This window comes from Vipera berus, assembly GCF_964194415.1.
Source record: "Vipera berus genome assembly, chromosome: 3".
Taxonomy (NCBI): Eukaryota; Metazoa; Chordata; class Lepidosauria; order Squamata; family Viperidae; genus Vipera; species Vipera berus.
This window is the reverse complement of record NC_138204.1, coordinates 10,548,424-10,554,423: the sequence shown is the minus strand read 5'-3', so window position 1 is coordinate 10,554,423 and position 6,000 is coordinate 10,548,424. Positions and strand designations below refer to the sequence as shown.

The following is a 6,000-nucleotide window of genomic DNA, read 5'->3' as shown; positions in this document are numbered from 1 at the left end:
TGGGGGTAGGTGAGAAAGGGATTATATTCCTTTGCAGACATCGGGTCATTAGCACCCTTCAAGGGCTCTCAGAGAGAGTGCTAACGAGCAGAGGACTGCAAAGGAATATAAATCCTTCCATCCCCACCCCCAAATCCAGTCAGAACTGAGGAAGTTTCTTGAATGAGAAGAGAAACGTCTTCAAAGTAAAAAACCAAGAAAGTGCAGTTGCCTCCTGAAAAAGCACCTTTGGGACAACCATGACCTGGATGACTGAGACACATCCGCAAAGGATTCTGGGAGTTGTGGTCCTAACTAACACACCTAGAGCATCCCTGGTGGAGGAAGCGCTTCTGTGCACCCCAAGATGCCTATCTGATCATGGAGATTGAACATCAACAATCAAATGAACGCCTGCCAGGGAGCACAGCGCCTGCTTTTTTTCAACTTCGGGGATCACAAGCGGTACAACCGCATTCCGGTTAACCCGTTTCTGTCATCGGGCGCCCGAAGGCTGTGACGCGCCAAGAGCTGCTCGACGGGATTACTTTCCCCCATCTCATTTGCATGGCCTCGCCCCTGCCGAAGGACGCCATTGGCCGAGCAGCCCTGCCTGAGGTCGAGTCCGGCGAGAATGCGCGAAAGCTCGGGAGGAACTCCGGCGCCCCAGGCTTCTGATTAGCATAGTCCCCGCCCTTTCCCTTCCCTCGCCGTCCATTGGCCCGCTTGACAGGAGGAGAGCGAGACGGCACGCCCGGGGGGAGCGGAGGGGGGGGTCCTTCGAACGTCACGGCGCTCCGTCGCTGACGATTGGACGGCCCAGCGTGTCTGTCAAGCTGCGGGGGGGGGACGTTGAGAGAGCAGGGGGTGGCGGCGGGTCTCACTTCCGCCTCAGGGAGTGTCAACGGGTCTCGGCGGGGGCTTGCGGCCGGAGAGGCGTGTGCGCGTGCGCACGCCCGCACCGCAGGACGGGAGACGTGCTGGGCGACAGGTAACCCACCGCCGGCGGGGATGGAAGCGGCGGCCGGCCCTCGCGAACCCTCCGGGCTCCACAGCTCGAGCCCGGCGGCCTGGCCGAGGGAGCTCTACGGTCCCGCCGGCCTGGCTGAAGGAGAGGGGAGCGGAGGAGGGAAGGCCGCGCTGGCTGAGGATTATGGGCAGGGGTCGGCAACCTCGGCTCTTTTATGACTCGTGGACTTCAACTCCCAGAATTCCTGAGCCAGCTGTGCTGGCTCAGGAATTCTGGGAGTTGAAGTCCACGAGTCATAAAAGAGCCGAGGTTGCCGACCCCTGCCGACCCATCTCGCGGGGTTGTGGAGGCGGAACAGGCCGGGCTGAGGGTTTACTTAGAGGGGAAGAATCACCTCTCCCACCACCACCACCACCCCGGTGACGGGGAAATGGGAGTTGTCGCCGCCCTCGTTGGGGAACGTCGAGGCGTTGGGGACGGGAGACCCCGCGGTGATCCAAGCCGGGCATCGTGAAGCTGCCTTCTCAGGGCTCTCTTGCCCTCTAGGCCAGGGGTCTTCAAACTCAACCCTTTTATGACTCATGGACTTCAACTCCCAGAATTCCTCAGCCATGCACGCTAGCTGAGGAATTCTGGGAATTGAAGTCCACGAGTCATAAAAGGGCTGAGTTTGAAGACCCCTGCTCTAGGCTCATTTGGGGAATCTTTCTGCCAGTGGGGGAAAGAGCAGGCTGGGGCGGCTCAGCCTCGGGAGGAGGTTTTTAGGCCGTCCTTCCCTAAGTCGGCTTCTGGGAAGGGCTCTGGGAAAGTGCAGCTAGTCCTCGACTTACAACGGCTCATTCAGTGACCGTTCAAAGCTATGAGAGCGCACTGAAATAAGCGACTTAACGATGGCTTTTCGCACTGGGTGCCCTGAAGACTTGAATGAGGGAAAAAGCGCTTTCCATAAGGGACTGAAGTGGAGAGGTTTTTTTTTTCCTTCTTGGTCACTCTGGGGCTAAAGGGCCGAGCTTGTCATCCAACATTCAGAAGTCCCCACCCCTCTTGATCAGAGGTTCCAGAACTTTCTTTTCTAAAACACTCAGGTTCCATGGTCTGAAAAAAAATTACTTAGGACTGTTTTTCGCACTTAGGACCGTTGCAGCACCCTCCTGGTCACGTGAGCGAAATTCAGACGCTTGTCAACTGACTCACCTTTATGACGGTTGCAGGGTCCCGGGCTCACGTCATCCTCTTTTGTGACCTTTTAAGAAGCAAACAGATCCACTTAACTGTTTGGCAAGAAGTGATGCAAAATAGGGCAAAATTCACTTAAATGGGGATTTTTTACATTTTTCTACTGTTTTTAGTTTGGGCTCGTGTTTAATTCTCTTTTTAATTTTTGTAATTTGTTTTTTTATATATGCCCTGTTCACCGCCCTGAGTCCTTCGGGAGAAGGGCGGTATACAAATATAATAAACTTAAACTTAAATTTGGGGCTCAGTGGTGGTTGTAAGTTGAGGACTACCTGTACTGGGTTGCTCTTCCTTTTGGGGTCCCCGACCCGAGGGTGGTAGTTGGGGTGGTGGTGGTGGCCCATCTTGCTTCTGAGCTAAAGAGGCCTGTCGAGTCCCCAACTTCCTTAGCTACCTTGCTTGCTTCTAGGGGTTGATGGAGCAGCTTGGCTGGCAATGCTGATTGCTGCAGGCTGGCAAGCTTCACGTGAGAATGAAGGGCTGCAGCCTGTTTATATCATAAGATTATTCTGGTTTAGCTTTCGGCCTGATGATCTCAGTTCACAAGATCTTGGGACACTGTAACTATCACAAATATGAGACAGTTGCGAAGTGTCTGGATTTTGATCCCGTGAACATGGGGAGGCGGCAAAGGTCATAAGTGCGAAGAATGGTCACAAGTCACATTTTTCAGTGCTGTTGTAATTTTGAATGGTTACAAAATGAACTGTTGTAAGTCGAGGACCTGTATTAGAGAAATAGCAATTCTGTTCACTTTTTTACTCATATTTACTGGTGATTTTTGAAAAGAGATGAAGTACTCCAGGATAGGCTGAAATGCTGCTCCCTCTTATTCTCTTTTCCTGGATTGGAACAGTTTTTCATGATTGTGCAACCATTCCTCCTTGGTAATATGCCCCCCTCCCCATCTGACACTTCAGCGCTGGTATTTGAATTCATAAGCTGTGCTCTTTAGGAAAAGGTCATGCACCCTTCTCAGTTCAAGGAAGATGGCATTTTACTGGTGTAAAGCTACCTTGAGAATGGGATAGTTCATTCTGGGTTGAGCAAAATGGCGGATGTTCCTGTATATGTGATGCACTTGTTTTTCATTATTCTGATTAACACGGGATTTGACTTGCTGAGGGCCATCAGGTTAGAAGGTTTGAAAGGAACCATGTCCGTTGATAGTTATAGCCTTGTTGTCTCTCTCTTTCAAAGATGGTGTGAGTTGATTAACAACTGTTGAGAAACAACAGTTGAGGATGTTGACCATAATGTGACATAAAATGCAGGGTTTGAGGAGCTACTGTCCCGATGCAACTGAGCTCTTCTATTTGATGAAGGAATGAGTCACATTTTAAGGTGGGTTCACCTCATACCGTAGCCCAGGGGTAGGCAGCCTTGGCTCTTTTATGACTTGTGGACTTCAACTCCCAGAATTCTATGCTGGCTCAGGAATTCTGGGAGTTGAAGTCCACGAGTCATAAAAGAGCCAAGGTTGCCTACCCCTGCCCTAGTCTTTTGAAATGTGTACAAGTAGTCCTTGACTTACAACTGCAATTGAGCTCAAAATTTCCATTGCTAAGTGGGACGGTTGTTAGGTGAGTTTTGGCCCATTTTACGACCTTTCTTGCCTCAGTTGATAAGTGAATTACTGAAGGTGTTAAAGTTAGTAATACGATTGTTAAGTGAATCTGGTTTCCCCGTTGACTTTGCTTGTCAGAAGGTTGAAAAAGGCAGACCACATGACATGCCCGGAACATTGCAATTGTCATAAATGTGAACTAGCTGCCAAGTATCTGAAGTTTGATCACATGATGCTGTGATGATCGTACGTGTGAAAAGATGTCATAAGTCACATTTTTCAGTGCTGTTGTGACTTTGAAGAGTCAGTAAATGAATGGCTGTAAGTCAAGGACAACCTGTACCAAAAGCTCTTTGATTGGGTAATAAACAGGGATAGTGTACCGCCTAATTCCTTTCACAATGCAGTATTTGCTATTCTTTCTCTTGGATTGTTTCATCTAACAGGAAGAATTCCGCTGGCAAGATCTCCTGCCTTTTCCTCATAGCAGTCAACTGTGGCAAGGCATTAGACTACTTTGATCAGATTGGATTTTTTTTTTAACCTATGCCTCTGAATAATTAAGGATTTGAAAACAGTTGCAGCAAGTCTTTATGAAAGCATTTATAGTGAAGGACAACTGTAAACAAAGGGGAGGACAAAATTATTTTTCTTTTGAGGAAGCCCCCACAATAGCACTAAGTTGAAAATTTTATTGTTCCCTAGAGAAAGAACAGGGACGCGGTGGCTCAGTGGATTAGGACGCTGAGCTTGTTGATCAGAAGGTCGGCAGTTTGGCGGGTCGAATCCCGAGTGCCACGTAACAGAGTGAGCGCCTGTTACTCGTCCCAGCTTCTGCCAACCTAGCAGTTCAAAAGCACGTAAAAATGCAAGTAGAAAAATAGGGACCACTCCGGTGGGAAGGTAACAGCGTTCCGTGCGCCTTTGGCGTCCAGTCATGCTGGCCACATGACCACGGAGACGTTCTCGGACAAGCGCTGGCTCTTCGGCTTTGAAACGGAGATGAGCACCGGCCCCTAGAGTCGGAAACGACTAGCACACATGTGTGGGGGAACCTTTACCTTTACCTTTAGAGAAAGAACGCTGCTTTCCCAGCTGAGTGTACAGCTCATCAATTTACGACCACAACCGAGCCCCAAATTTCCATTGCTAAGCAAGGCAGTTTGTTAAATGAGTTGTGTCCCATTTTACGTTTTTTTTTGCAACAGTTATTAAGCAAATCACTGGTTAAGTGAATCGTGCAGTCACTCAGCATATCTGGCTTCTCCCGTTGACTTGCTGTGTTGGAAGCCAGCTGTGAAGGTGATCGCCATAACTACATGCCATTTGTCGAGCTTCCAGATTTTGATCACGTAACCCTGGGGATGCTGCCGTGGTTTTGTGAGAGCGAAAGCCGCTCACAAGTCATTTTTTTTTCCAGTGCTTCTTGTAACTTTGAACAGTCTTGTTCAACTTGCGTGTTTTTTTTTAAAGTATAACACTATGGAAAGATCTACAATATCAAAATATTTTTTTTCTTATGATATGGAAATAGAAACATAATATGGATACTATGAAGGGATGTTTCCTGTCGTTAAAAAGGGAAGATGCTCATATTCCTGTGCTGAGGGTGGTCTGAGAGATGAGAACCTTTGGGTTCCTTCTTGTTGTTAGCTGCGAAGTCGTGTCCGACCCATCGCGACCCCATGGACAACGTTGCTCCAGGCCTTCCTGTCCTCTACCATCTTCTAGAGCAGGGGTCTTCAAACTTGGCCCTTTTATGACTTGTGGACTTCAACTCCCAGAATTCCTCAGCCAGGCACTCTGGCTGAGGAATTCTGGGAGTTGAAGTCCACAAGTCATAAAAGGGCTAAGTTTGAAGATCCCTGTTCTAGAGTCCATTTAGGCTCATGCCTACTTCTTCAGTGACTCCATCCAGCCACCTCGTCCTCTGTCGTCCCCTTCTTCTCTTGCCCTCCACCTTTCCCAGCATTAGGCTCTTTTGGGTTGCTAGGCCGTCCGAATTATTTTACGATAAATGTATGCCGATTAGTGTACATTCAAAGTGACGTTAAAGCTATTATTTTATTATTCTATTCTATTGCTGACTTCTTCTCTTATTGCCTTTTGCCTTGACTTGGCAAGAAACTCCTCTAAATGTGCTGCCCTTATTACTGAATAATAAGCTTATGAGCTGGTAGGAATTACTCTTCTGCCTAGATTTTCTGTTTTCTGCTGACTTTCAGATTCTTTCAGGCTTTGTTTAGGG

The 6,000-nt window shown here is 48.5% G+C and overlaps 1 protein-coding gene across 3 annotated transcripts in view; it reads left to right on the top strand.

The window, feature by feature from the left end:
• Nucleotides 1–858: 858 nt before the first annotated feature.
• The window catches only part of OSBPL2 (oxysterol binding protein like 2), a 76,635-nt gene continuing 71,493 nt past the window's right edge, over nt 859–6,000 (top strand). For 2 of the 3 annotated variants that reach the window (XM_081322843.1, XM_081322842.1), the window contains exon 1: nt 859–970. The gene's annotated coding sequence lies outside the window, so the exon portion shown is untranslated. The remainder of the gene's footprint in view (nt 971–6,000) is intronic. The other variant, XM_081322844.1, reaches the window with a different exon arrangement.